This window comes from Aquarana catesbeiana, linkage group LG12 (genome assembly GCF_042186555.1).
Source record: "Aquarana catesbeiana isolate 2022-GZ linkage group LG12, ASM4218655v1, whole genome shotgun sequence".
NCBI lineage: Eukaryota > Metazoa > Chordata > Amphibia > Anura > Ranidae > Aquarana > Aquarana catesbeiana.
The window spans coordinates 224,283,352-224,297,724 of NC_133335.1; the positions used below are offsets into that span (position 1 = coordinate 224,283,352).

The 14,373-nt window shown below is 48.9% G+C and overlaps 1 protein-coding gene across 2 annotated transcripts in view; it reads left to right on the forward strand.

Moving 5' to 3' along the window:
• The first annotated feature begins 12,118 nt into the window (after positions 1-12,118).
• Positions 12,119-14,373, forward strand: part of LOC141113583 (myosin-3) — a 72,432-nt gene continuing 70,177 nt past the window's right edge. The window contains exon 1 of one of the 2 annotated variants that reach the window (XM_073606778.1): positions 12,119-12,226. The gene's annotated coding sequence lies outside the window, so the exon portion shown is untranslated. Of the gene's footprint in view, positions 12,227-12,373; positions 12,393-14,373 lie in introns of those variants that run through there. The other variant, XM_073606779.1, reaches the window with a different exon arrangement.

Here is a 14,373-nt window from a genome sequence, read left to right on the forward strand (position 1 = left end):
GGTAATAATGGAAGGTTAAAGGTGATAAGGTGGGTGACTGGTGAAAAATGTGAAAGGTAGCATAAAGTGAAACTACAGTGTGCAAGGAATAAAAAGGATTGCGTATGGTGACCAATTGGGTTGAAGAATATTGCTGAAACATAGAAAGCAATAGTGTTAGGTGGTGTGAAAGTGCAGAGATGAAAGGTGAAAGGATGGGAACAAGGGAAGGGGAAAGAGGGAATAGGATGGGGCTGGGGACACAAGGGGGGGGAAAAGGGGAAGGAGGAAGGTAGGGGGGATTGGGAAAGCGGGGGGGAAAAAAGGGGAAGGGAGGGGGGAGGGGAGGGATGGAAGGGGAGGAGCAGGGAGAATTGGAGGGGGGGGGGGGAGGCGAGGGGGGAGGGAAGAGGAGGGATGGGGGGAAGGGAGGGGAAAGGGGGGGAAGGAGAGGGGGGTAAAGGGAAAAGGGAGAGGAAAGGGAAGGGGAGGGGAAACAGAGGAGGGTGTGACAGTGTGAACTAAGGTGAATGGGAGGTACGAGTACCTGGTGCTAGTGTAGGCACAAATGAATTCCCAGGGGAGGCATCCTGCCAGGGCAGATGCCATCATAAGGTAAATGGGGAGATAATACGGACTGTAAGCGATGGGTGAACACAAAACAAAGCGTGTTCACCTAGCCTAGGGCAACTGCAGGGAAACAAACCAGTATGTTAGATAAGACCAATGTTAATGCCCAGGGGTACGGGACTTAAGTGAAACGATAGGTAAGTACTAACCTCAAACTGGCGCTAGGCTGGTAAGCATACAAAAACCTGGGGGTCAAGGACCGACCGTCAGACTGACAGGCAGGCATAGCCTGCCATTTATAGCTCCCGACCCAGCGACGCTGCGCCGCGCTCCAATGGGGCGCCGGCACACAACGTCACTGGGTCAGAGGTTCCACAGGGCGCGCGCGCGAGGGGATCGCGCGCGCACGCATGCGCACCGGCCATCTGGCCATGGGAAAGACGTCCCTGCCAGGACCAGTGCAAGAGGAGGGGGCGGTCCCGTGTCCGAGACCGAATCCTCCACCAGGGACCTCACCAGGCCGCCGAGGGAAGACACTGGGGGAGGGGCCCGCGCCTGCGCCCTGGCCAGGACCAAGAATGGGAAAGCAGAGTCACCATACAAAATATAATAAAAACCAATGATTGGAAGGTTAATAGAACATGAACAAAGAAGTTAATAAAAATAGAAGGAGCTTGAAAAACATGAATAGGTGGACTAGGGATAGATAAATACCCTAGAAACCGGTGCAGTAGCCCCTCCGAGGCATAAAACCCATAAACACCTAATTGCACACATTGCATATAAGTTAAGGAGGGCCAAGGACAAAACCACATGATTGGGTAAAAGCATGTGGACAAGAGGGCGGGTAGCCAAGGTAAAGATGTCTAGGCCAAACACTAAACTGCCCACTACACTACACTACACTACACAGCAGACTGCCCACTACACCACACACTATACTACACTCTAAACGGCCCACTACACTACACACTAAACTGACTTACTGGCTGCTCCCTCTCCCTAGATCACGTCCACTCCCCCCCAGGCCGGCAACGCAACTCACGAGGGAGTCTCTCACTCTCCTGCTTTTCTTCCATCTGCTCTGCCTCTGCGGTCTGTTACACTACCAGACTGCCTGCCACAACAGGGAAATTATCTGGGATCCGGTCCGGACTCCGGAGGAGAGGGGAGGACAGCAGCATCTCACAGCTAAGCGGAGGCCAGCCCCGCTCACCAGCGATCGAGGACAGGCCAGCCCTGTCGCTGCATATGACCCTATTCGCCCAATCACAGGGCGCCAGGGGTCATCCTGCGACGGAACGTGGCAGCCGAAGCGCGGAGACACAGGAAATCAAAATTAGGAGGACGAAGCTGGGGGGACACACACTGGCGTGGGATTTCGCCACCCCCCCCCCAAATGTTGCGCCAAACCCTAAAACCACCACTTGCTTTGTGCACTGGTGTGCAGTCATGTTGGAACAGGAAGGGGCCATCCCCAAACTGTTCCCACAAAGTTGGGAGCATGAAATTGTCCTAAATGTCTTGGTATGCTGACGCCTTAAGAGTTCCCTTCACTGGAACTAAGGGGCCAAGTCCAACCCCTGAAAAACAACCCCACATCATAATTCCTCCTCCACCAAATTATTTGGACCAGTGCAAAAAAAAAAAAGGACAATGACCGGGAGCTAGGGTTGCCACCTCATCCCTTTAAATCCGAACACATATAAATTACACAAGTTCTCCGGCTTATTTAATGCAGATATGGCACCAAGTGAGTTTAATTACACCTTAATCAGCCACAGGACCTGTGTAATTCATATTTGTTCAGTTTTAAAGGGCTGAGGTGGCAACCCTACCAGGAGCTCCGGGCGTCCTTCCTGCTGGGCGTGGGCAGTGCGGGGGGGGGTGTATATTCTGTGGCCAGGGCCGACGCTACCTATAGGCAAGGCAGGCGCCGGCCGAGAATGCACATCAGTTGGGGATGCCACCGCATTCTGTGCCCCGCAGCAGGTGGACAGGGCAGCACACAGATAGCCCGCGAACAGTTCATCGGATTCACACTCCAGGAAGCCGAGCGGCATACACACGTCCCCCAGCTCCCAGAACCCGTCCAGTGGCTTGGTGTAGCCCACCCATCCCGTCGCCTTGTAGATCATCATGGCCAGGGCATAGAACCCTGCACCGCCCACGCCTAGCAGGAAGGACGCCCAGGTCTCTCGGTCCAGATGATGGAGTCGGCTCAGCGAAGGTAGGTGTCCCCGTGAGCACTGAACGCGCGGGGCACTGGGAGATGTGGTAAAGCATGTATGCCACGCCAGCCAGACCCCCCGTACAGCTCACCCTCCTGGCCACCCTGGGCAGGCAGCTGCTGGATGATGCTGTCTATGGTCCTGATCACAGGCCCCCACATCACTGCCCTGGCCGGAGTCGCCGGACACCAGGCTGCCCTTGCAGTTGGAGATAGACATGTGCACAGCCAAAAAATTCGTTCATTTTCGTTTTCGTTTCATTAGTTTATTATTTTTTTCGTTTTTTGGGTCATTCGTTATGATCGCTATTCGTAAATTCGTTCATTCGTAAATTCGTAAATGCGTTCATTCGTACATTCGTAAATTCGTACATTCGTAAATTTATAAAATCGTACATTTGTAAATTAGAAAATTCGGAAATTTGTAAATTCGAAGTTTGAAAATCCAAAAACCCGAAAATTCAAAAATCTGAAATAGTAACTAACTATTAAATTATAGGTATTGTAATTTCCTTTCAAATTTGACTGTCAGTGAACGTAACAAATACGAATTTATCTGAAGTTACGAATTATCCAAAATAAATGCTGCATCTAAACAAATGGAACGGAACAAATTAATAATAAATAATAAAACGTTGTTATTATTATTATTATTGTTATTTATTATTATTAATTCATTACGTTCCATTCCGTTTTTTCGGATCATTCATAACTTCGGATAAATTTGTATGTGTTACGTTCACTAACAGCCAAATTTGAAAGGAAATTACAATACCTATAATTTAAAAGTTACTAGTAATTACTAATAGTTAAGTTATTATTAGTTAACTATTATTTCAGATTTCCGAATTTACAAATTTACGAATTCACTAATTTACTAATGTACGAATGTACGAATGTACGAATGTACGAATGCCCGAATTTACGAATGTCCAATTTTATCGAATTTACGAATATTCGGAAAAAATTCGTTAAACGGGTTTTCGTTAATTTGGATATTCCCGAATTAACGAATTTGTCGAAATTCGTTAAAAAACGAATTCGGAACTAAACGAATTGCACATGCCTAGTTGGAGAAGTGGTTGGGGGAAGCAGTGCTTGTTCTCCATCTGATGAGGACTGATGGAGGAGGCATGATGGACCACCTCTATTTTCAATGTTCCTGGGGAAGACAAGGACATAATCAGACAGCCTGGGGTACCCGCTGGAGAGCAATGGAGCTGTCAGAACCTGGAGAGCATCGGACATGCTGGAGCAGGGAGGAGTGAACACATAGCACAGGGGTGCTGGATGGACGTTCGCCTAAGTAGAGAAAAATCCTTGCACCGGCCCTGGCTGTGGCCAGGATGATCTACAAGGCGGTGGGACAGGCGGACTACACCAAGCCGCTGGACAGGTACCGGGAGCTGGGGGACGTTTGTATGCCGCTCGGCTACCTGGATTGTGGCTCAAACAAACCGTTAGTGGGCAGGAGCGGCTATCTGTGTGCTGCCCTGGTCCTCCTGCTGCGGGGCACAGAAGGCGGTGGTGCCCCCGACTGATGTGCGCTCTAGTCCGGCGCCTACCTTGCCTATCGTTAGCACTGGCCCTGTGTGTGACTGGTAGAGTGTAAGCTCCTCTGGCACAGAGACTGAGGTGACTGGCTCTGTGTTCTCTATACAGCACTACAGTGTATGTCAGAGCTATATAAATGTACAGTATAATAATTGATTTCTTCAAGCCGTTGAAACTCCAGATTTCAGCATGCCCAGCCTCCTTCTTTCTTAGACGGCTGGCATGTCATGTGCTGGACAGAAGGATTGGACAGAAGGATTGGGTGAATTATGAGGGGGGGTGGTAGGAACGGCTATTCTTGCCATTAAAGCATTAAGTCATCGTGTCACCCACTTACAGAATGCCTTTCAAGGAGGGCTGCCATGGCAGCTAAGTCCGTGTTGGCATCTGGAAGAATGTGAAAGGACCTTTTGCTCTTTTCTTCGGTTGGCATTCAATCTCCATAAACAGACAGATGCCTGGTACAATGACTGGCATCCGGGATCAAAGCTCAGGCCAGAGCACCAGCTATGTCAGGCTTTCTATGAAGACGTCTTGGGCTCATCTGGCTGTAGCTCATTGTTCTTTGTTATCAGGAAGGAGCCAGCAGCATATCTGAGGTTTGAGACACAGAATGCCACCCTGACATTTCTTAGTGCGTTCTTCTTTAACCACTTCAATACCGGGGACTTTCACCCCCTTCCTGCCCAGGCCAATTTTCAGCTTTCAGAGCTCTCACTTTGAATGACAATTGCGCAGTCATGCAACACTGTACATAAATGTCATTTTTATCATTTTATCATTTTTTTTAGACAGATAGTGCTTTCTTTTGGTGGTATTTAATCACCACTGGGGTTTTTATTTTTTGATTAACAAATGAAAAAATACTGACAATTTTGAAAAAAAAAAAAACCCTTTCTTTATTTCTGTTGTAAAATTTATCAAATAAGTAATTTTTCTTCTTTACTGATGAGCTTTGATAAGGTTGCACTGCTGCACACTGATGGGCACTAATGAGGCTGCACTGATGGGCAGTGATGAAGAGGCACTGATGAGGCTGCAGTGATAAGGCAGCATTGATGGGTACTGATAGGTGGCACTGAGCTGCTGCACTGATGAGGCTGCACTGATGAAGCTGCACTGATGGGCACTGATGAGGCTACACTGTTAGGCACTGATGGGCACTAATGAGGCTGCACTGATGAGGCTGCACTGATTGACACTGATGAGGTTGCACTGCTGGGCACTGAAGAGGCTGCACTGATTAAGCTACACTGATGGGCACTGATGAGGCTGCACTAATTGACACTGATGAGGCTGCACTTCTGGGCACTGATGAGGCTGCACTGATTGACACTGATGAGGTTGCACTGCTGGGCACTGATGAGGCTGCACTGATGAAGCTACACTGATGGGTACTGATGAGGCTGCACTGATTGACACTGATGAGGTTGCACTGCTGGGCACTGATGAGGCTGCACTGATGAAGCTACACTGATGGGTACTGATGAGGCTGCACTGATTGACACTGATGAGGTTGCACTGATGAGACTGCACTGATGAAGCTGCACTGATGAGGCTGCACTGATGGGCACTGATAGGCCCTAATGAGGCTGCATTGATGAGGCGGCAATGATGGGCACCGATGAGGCAGCACTGATGGGCCCTGATCAGGCTGCACTGATGAGGCAGCATTGATGGGCACTGATGAGGCTGCACTGAGGAAGCTGCACTGATAGGCACTAATGAAGCTGCACTGATGGGCACTGATGAGGCTGCACTGATGAGGTGGCATTGATGGGCACTGATAAGCTGCACTGATGGGCAGTGATGAAGAGGCACTGATGAGCCTGTAATGATAAGGCAGCATTGATGGGCACTGATGAGGCGGCACTCATGGGCAGTGATGAAGAGGCACTGATGAGGCTGCACTGATAAGGCAGCATTGATGAGCACTGATATGCTGCACTGATGGACACTGATGGGGCTGCACTGATAAACAGTGTCCTGGTTATCAGTGTAAATGTCCCTGTTACCACAAGTAAGCCAGTTAATGACATTCCTTTCCTCAGACACTGACAGCACTGAGGAAAAGAATCCCCAAACATTATACATATATTTTTTAGCAGAGAATCTAGAGAATAAAAAAATAGCGATTGTTGCAATATTTTATGTGACACAGTCTTTGTGCAGCGGTCTTTTAAACGCAACTTTTTGGGGAAAAAGACATTTTTATGAATTTAAAAAAAAAAACGAAACAGTAAAGTTAGCCCAATTTTTTAGTATAATGTGAAATATGATGTTACGCCGAGTAAATAGATACCAAACATGTCACGCTTTAAAATTGCGCACACTCGTGGAATGGCTAAAAAACTACAGTACCTAAAAATCTCCATAGGTGACATTTAAAAAAAAAAAAAATAACGATTATCAGGTTAGAGTTACAGAGGGGGTGTGAGGAGGTACCTCATATGTGTGATTTGAACACCGTTTACATATGCAGCGCGACTTCCGTATGCGTTTTCTTTGCTGCACGAGCTCTCGGGGGCGCTTTCAATTTTTTTTAATTTCATTTATTTTTATTTTTTTACATTGTGTTTTTTTTTTTTTTTAAATTTCGGTCACTTTTATTGCTGTCACAAGGAATGTAAACAGTGATAGTAATAGGTGGTGACAGGTACTCTTTATGGAGGGAATGGGGGTTTAAAATTCCCCCAATCCCTCCTTTGCACTTCAAAGTATTCAGATCACTGAACACTGTATATTTTTTAAAAACCGGCGCCATTGGCAGCCGCGTAAACAGGAAGTGACGTTGTGACGTCACTTCTGTGTTTACAGAGAGATGACTGGAACTAAGCCGTTTCTGGATCCGTGCCAGTCTGTCTCTAGCCGCCGGAAGTAGCAGATCGAGGATCGGGTCTCCCGGTGGGACGGGAGGCCCGGTAAGAGCGGCGGAAGGCGGCGAGAGAGGGGGATGTCCCCTCCCGCTCCTCCGGGATAACAACCGAGCGGCTTTTAGCCGCAACGGTTGTTATCCCTGGAAAGCCAACCGCCTGCTCTGAAAAACAGTACCTGCAGCTGCGGGCATCATCCCGGTATAACCCCCTAAAGACGAGTACGCACATTTGCGTACGCTCGGTGGGAAGGGGTTAAATATACACACATGCACGCATCTTTTTCAGGCAATAATGGATGTTGGTGTATAATTTGTAAATACTGTATGTATATACTGGTACCATTTACACATATTGGTCCAATATCATTTACACTACAGACATATTTGGAATTTTTTCACCCTTGCCTATTTTGTTTGGAAGGTGCTCCTGGGGTGTGTCGGTGCGCTCGGTTCTTCCTTGGGTTCATTCCCTCAGCTCCCGGGACAGACTTGACTCGCACAACACTGCTTATCTAGAACAATTTATACGTAGGTATTCCGGGGAGATACATATCTTTTTACCCCTTGCCCCTACCCTTCCCCCTACCTTATTTCTTACTATCTTGGCAAAATATTAGATCCTATTTGGTTTCTTCTTTCAGATATGCTTTGCGTTTGCACCTGATTAGTGCTGACTGGCCATGAAACGCGTCGAGCCTATCAATGTCATCATGTTCCCAACACATAGCTTGACCTCAACTGTGATTCATTTGTATCTTATAACCCATTTGTATCTATTATTCTATAAGCATTGGCTTTTTATACTAAATACTTCCATGGGATACTATGCAATTTCAGATGCGGGCATGTGTGTATATATTTGAATTCCTCTTTTTTGTATGCCATCGCTTTGTACATAGATAATACTACTCATGTTCCACCATGTATCATATGTTTATGAGGTATGCTTCGTATATATACCAATTGAACAATTTTACAATATATCCTGCCACGTGTCTTGTGTCTCACTCAGAGTCCCAAAAAGCCCTTTCTTTTTCCTCCTGATCTCTGGCGCCAGGAACAGTGTTGTTGGCAGCAACTCAGGACACTGTAGTTATGGTCTTTCATGGAACCAGTGACACCCCTTTCCTCCAACTTGCTGGATCTCTCCGACGGCTGTGCCCTCCACTCAGATGTAGGAGCCCAGTCTCTCAACAACCCCTTGGCGAACACTCTTGATCTCTCCAACCCAGCAGCTATCTCCAATAATAACCCCCCACTTCCCATGTGAGGCTACCCTGAGCCCGGGCTTCTCTTCCTTTTTACTTCTCCTGTAGCTCCCTGTCCTGTTGGGACTTGTAGTCCACTCCCATCCAGTATTTGCTAGGGGATGTCTCTTTGGGACTAAATCCCCCATAATTCCAAGTGCACCTCCTAAGCAGCCGCATGTATACTGGAATGCCCCACCCTGCATGGCCAGGCACACTGAAACTTCACAGGCATTCTTAAAGTGGTGTTCCGGCCGAAATTATACTTTTTAAATAAAAATACCCCTATAATACACAAGCTTAATGTATTCTAGTAAAGTTAGTCTGTAAACTAAGGTCTGTTTTGTTAGTTTATAGCAGTAGTTTGTTATTTTATAAACTTACAGCAGGCCGTGGCCATCTTAAGTGTGGGCATCTGAAGCCAGACTGTATTTCTTCCTGGATCTCATCCTTGCAGATCTCGCACATGCTCAGTGCAGCACAAGTAGTGTAATAGGTTTAAGGTCAGGTTTCCATAGCAACGGCAGTGTCAGAGGAAGTTGCCGCCCCTTCCCAGAAGGCATTGCAAACAGGAAATGACGCAATGGGCCACGGCCAGGGAGGAGGAAGTGAAAAATGAATACAGCAGATATACAGTAGGTGCTGAGAAAAAAAAAAATATCCAATTCGTTTACAGTGCACAGTTTAGTGAGGGATGCTGAAGAGTTGTAAAAGTGGGTGGAACTCCACTTTAAGTCAAAGAACAGTCCATGACTGTTTTTTTTTTTGTTTTATTGAGGGTATTAACTTGGATAGGGATGGGAGGTTATGGGATGCCCAGTTGACTTCGACAATAACTCCAGGGACAACTCTTCCTATATACAGTCTCTATATACAGTTCCTCTTCTCCACTCCAGCACTCGCTTGCAGAACCTTAGCTGGAACACTGTAATTGCCTGACAATCATTTAGTCAGGTGAAGCAAAGGCCCGTTACAGGCAGAAACCCGAGGCCCCTTAGGTGTAGTAGAACTTCAGTGACCATCTTACATCACTCCCGTGGCTACTGATCCCAGCGCCACCTCTTCAGGCACTGCCAAACCGCCTGGCTACAGCTGCCCTTTTCACTAGACCTCAAGGCTAATTTCTCTCCACAGTCCTCCAGACTGACACTCACCAGTCCGCCCGGTTGACTCTCAGGAGATCTCCTGGACATACTGACCTGCTCCTGCTGTCCTCTCTCCTTGCTCCTGTTCCTCCAGGAAGAGCTTCCTCAGTGTGTTGTGGTAGGAGTCTTCCAGCACCCGAGCCCCAGGCCCAAGGTCACCCCCGAGACTAGGGGGCACCCTTAAAGGGGTTGTAAACCTTTGTGTTTTTTCACCTTAATGCATTAAGGTTAAAAAAACACTTGGCAGTGACTGCCCCCCGTTTTACTTACCTGAGCCCCAGAACTTGACCCGACGGGGAAGCGCTGTCTCTCTGCCCGGGGTTCTTGGCTCTTGATTGAATAGATTGATGGCAGCCCAGCCATTGGCTCCCGCTGCTGTCAATCAAATCCAATGAGGCGGGCGCCGGGGGGGGGGGTGTCAAGTCCAGCATTCGGTGGCTATGGACACCACATGCTGGACTCAGGAGCACGCCCGCAAGGTAATCCCCCGGGAGAGTGCTTTTCCCAGGGGGTTGCCTGATGTGGGGAGGAGCCGAGAACAGGTTCGGGGCCACTCTGTGCAAAAGGAGCTGCACAGTGGAGGTAAGTATAATATGTTTGTTATTTAAAAGAAAAAAAAAACGAACCCTTACAATCACTTTAAGGGCCACCAACAGCCTCCTCAGCACTCCATCTCCATCTTCCACCTGAGTCTCCTCCCCCTGGCATGATTAATGCCTATTTATGAGGTGGCCTGCAGCCTGCCAGCCCTTCATGGGGATTGGCGGAGGCCCTCATAAATATTCCAAGCAGCTCCTCCTAGCTTCCACCGACTTTGTCCAGAATCAGTCCCTGGACAAGGGGTGGGCACTGTTGTATCATATGAGTTGGGGGGAGGGGGGACACCACAATGAGGTTGGGGGGAGGAGATTTGTGTTGAGATGGGGAAGGGGATAATTATTGTTCTAGGAGGGTAAATTTGGGGAGGTGTGCTAGGAGTGGTGATTTGAGGGGATTTGTGTTGGAAGGGAGGATGGGGGGGGGTGATTTGTGCTAGGAGGGGGAATTTTGGGGGGGATTTGTGCTAGAAAAGGTAAGACAGTAGGAGGGGATTTGTGCTAGGAGAGGATTTTTTTTTGGGGGGGGGGGGTGGAGGATATGTGCTAGCAGGGATGATTGGGGGTATTTGTGCTAGCAGGGGAAATTTAGGATGGATTTGTGCTAGGATTGGGGATTGGGAAGAATTTGTGCTGGGAGGGGAATTTGGAGTGGGGAGAGTGGATTTGTGCTCACAGAGGAAATTGGAGGTTGCAAGATTTGTACTAGGTAGGGGGTATTTTTTCGTGGGGGGGGGGGGGGCAGGGTGGATTTGTGCTGGGGGCATATGGAAAATGAGAGGATTTGAGCTGGGGGAGCAACGATCCCTGCTGGGAATTGGATTTCAGCAGGGGGCAGATTTGTCTGGGGGGGAGGGGGGGTTATGCTTAGGGGATAAGCATGCAGATTGGTGCTCGATTTCTTTTTTGGGGGAAGAGGGGATGTTTGCTGACACATAATGCTCATACATCTTGGGGGGGGGTGTGTGTTCACCCTGGGCTCTAGATAACCTTGTCCCGGCACTGTCAAGAACATGCTCCAATGTTCCAGAAAACAGGGGGAAGCACCAGAGAAGCTGCTAGGTTGAGTCACCCAGCCCTGAGTCACTAAACCCTGACCCAGATTCACAGCCTGGGCTTGGCCCTGAGCCAAGCTAAATTTTCCTACACTACCATTCTAGCACACTAGAGGGTGCTACACAAGTGACTCCCAGCAGTCTCTTTTTCCTCCCAGGCTTCACAGCAGTCAAAACTCTGTGTCCTTTGCATCCTGGGGCCTGCCATGACATCCCATGTCTCTCTTACCCCTCTCCCTGAAATGGCTCACTAACAGCCAAGGAGAGTGAGAGAAACTGTGGCTGCATCATTCCGAATTACAGCCCAGTTGGCATGGTAGTAGGCACAGAGCATCATGAACTGGGGCAACATATTCATGCAGATTTGCAAAGTTACTGATAGGTCCACTTTAAGTGGTGATGTCCATGGGACAGTATTTTCTGACACACATCTTACTTCTTGTTCATTAATTCTATACAAGACCAATGCTTGGCATTATTGTGCCTGAAATAGTGGCTAACACAGATCCGTGGCACATAGTGGTGGACGTGTCACGTGATTTTCTGTCTAGACATAGAGGGACTCTAGACATAGAGGGGGCATCTACACTTTTCATTTCTTTGTCAGTGTGTTGCCTAATGAACTTTAAAATATGGAGATGGATGTTATCTGACTAGAGCATGCTGGGTGTTGTAGTTCTCCAGCAGCATTTCTGGGATCTCAGGACGGGGCAGATGATGCCCACCTGTCCTGCAGCCAGATCTCATGTGAGGAGGAGGTGACCATCCTTATTGTGTGCCTCGGCCAAGTCCCGAGCCGGAAACAGAATACAGACAAGACATCACTGCTATATTTAAGTTGTTAAGAAAAAAGAAACCCAGGAGCAGCCGGATCCAATTCCAATTATAGACGGGGGATCAACCAAAGGATTATTGTTGGCCATTATAAAAGGCCATTAAGGCCGTCCCTGGGGGCTGCCTGCACTGCGCCATACAGTAAGTAATTTGGGAAACCTAGACCTGAGCTAAGGGGGCATATTCTTGCAGATATCCAACTCCACTTCAAGATGGACCTATCCTAATAGAACCAATGTGTGCAGCACCAACTTCAGGGAGGAAGCAATCACTGATGGGAATGACGGATGCAAAGATCTGCCAGCAGGCTGGTTACATTTGTCATATCCGGCTTAACTGACTACAATCTCTTTCACCGCTAACACAAATTGGGTTGTCAGTGTTTGCTTTTTGTAATCTCCATCTCCTCTATACCCCTTCTCTCCTCTCCGTCTTATCCTCTCTCCCCCTCGCCTCTCACTCTTTACTCCCCCTCCTCTGTCTCCCCCTTCTTTCCTCTCTTCTTCTATCTCTCCCTCCTCTATTCCCCTTCTCTTTTGTCTCTTTCACATTCTCCCCCTCTTTCTGTCGCCCTCTTCCTTCCCTCTCTACCCACTCTTCTACTCTCTCTTTCTCTCACCCCCCTTCTCTCCCTCTTCTCCTCTCGCGCTCTCCTCTCTCTTTCTCCCACTCTCCCCTTCACCCACTCTCCTTTCGGTCTCCTCTCCCCCTTCTCCTTCTCTCCCCCCGTTCTCTCTCTCTTCCTCCTTTCTGTTGCTTTCCTCCTCTCTCTCTTCTTCCCCTTTCTCTCTCTTCCTCTTTTCTGTTGCTCTCCTCCTCTCTCTCTTCTCCCCCCTTCTTTTGGTCTCTCTCGCCCTGTCTCCCTCTTCTCTCCACCTGCTCTCTTCTCTCTCTTCTCACCCCTCTCCTCTCTTTTCTTCCCCTTCTCTCTCTTTCACTCTCTCTTCCTCTTTTCTGTCGCTCTCCTCCCCTTTCTCTTCTCTTCCCTCCCTTTCTCTGTCGCTCTCCTCCTGTCTCTCTCTTCTCTCCCCCTGCTCTCTTCTCTTACCTCTCTCCACCCCCTTCTCTCCTCCTCCTCCTCCTCTGTCAAACTTCTCTTCCCCCCTTCCTTCTGTCTCTCTACTCCTGTCACCTCCCTTCTCCCCCTGTGCTCTCTTCTCTCACCCCTCTGTTCTCTCTTTTTTCTCCCCCTTCTCTCTTCTCCTCTTTCTTTCACTCTCTTCTCCTCATTCCTTTTGTCATTCTCTCTTCTATTCCCCCCTTTTATTTCTGCCTCTCTCTTCTCCCACCCCTCTCCTCTTTCTTCCCCCTTCTCCCCCCCCCCTTGCTTCTCCTCTCTCTTTCACTCTCTCTTTCTCCTTCTTTCTGTCTTTCTCCTCCTCCCCCCCCCCCCCCCCTTCTGCCTGGCTCTCTCCTCCTGTCTTTCTCTCTTCTCCCCCTGCTCTCTTCTCTTACACCTCCCCCCTTCTCCTCTCTCTTTCACTTTCTCTTCCTCCTTCCTTCTGTCTTTCTCCTCCTCCCCCCCCCCCCTTCTGCCTGGCTCTCTCCTCCTGTCTTTCTCTCTTCTCCCCCTGCTCTCTTCTCTTACACCTCCCCCCTTCTCCTCTCTCTTTCACTCTCCCTTCCTACTTCTTTCTGTCTCTCCCTTCTCCCCACCTGCTCTCTTCTCTCACCCCTCTCCTCTCTCTTCTCCTCTCCCTTCCCCCTTCTCTCTCCTCCTGTCTCTCTCTTTTCTCCCCCTGATCTCTTCTCTCACCCCTCTCCTCTCTCCTCATCTCCCCTCCCCCTTCTCTCTCCTCCTGTCTCTCTCTTTTCTCCCCCTGCTCTCTTCTCTCACCCCTCTACTCTCTCACCTCCTCTCCCTTCCCCCCTTCTCTCTCCTCCTGTCTCTCTCTTTTCTCTCCCTGCTCTCTTCTTTCACCCCTCTACTCTCTCTCCTCCTCTCCCTTCCCCCTTCTCTCTCCTCCTGTCTCTCTTTTTTCTCCCCCTGCTCTCTTCTCTCACCCCTCTCTTCTCTCCTCCTCTTCCTTCCCCTTTCTCTCTCTTCTCTCCCCCTGCTCTCTTCTCTCACCCCTCTTCTCTCTCCTCCTCTCCCTTCCCCCCTTCTCTCTCCTCCTGTCTCTTTTTTCTCCCCCTGCTCTCTTCTCTCACCTCTCTCCTTTCCCAACTTCTCTCTCCTCCTGTCTCTCTCTTTTCTCCTCCTGCTCTCCTCCCTCCTCTCCTCTCTCTTTCACTGTCCCTTCCTCCTTCTTTCTGTCTCTCCCTTCTCTCCACCTGCTCTCTTCTCT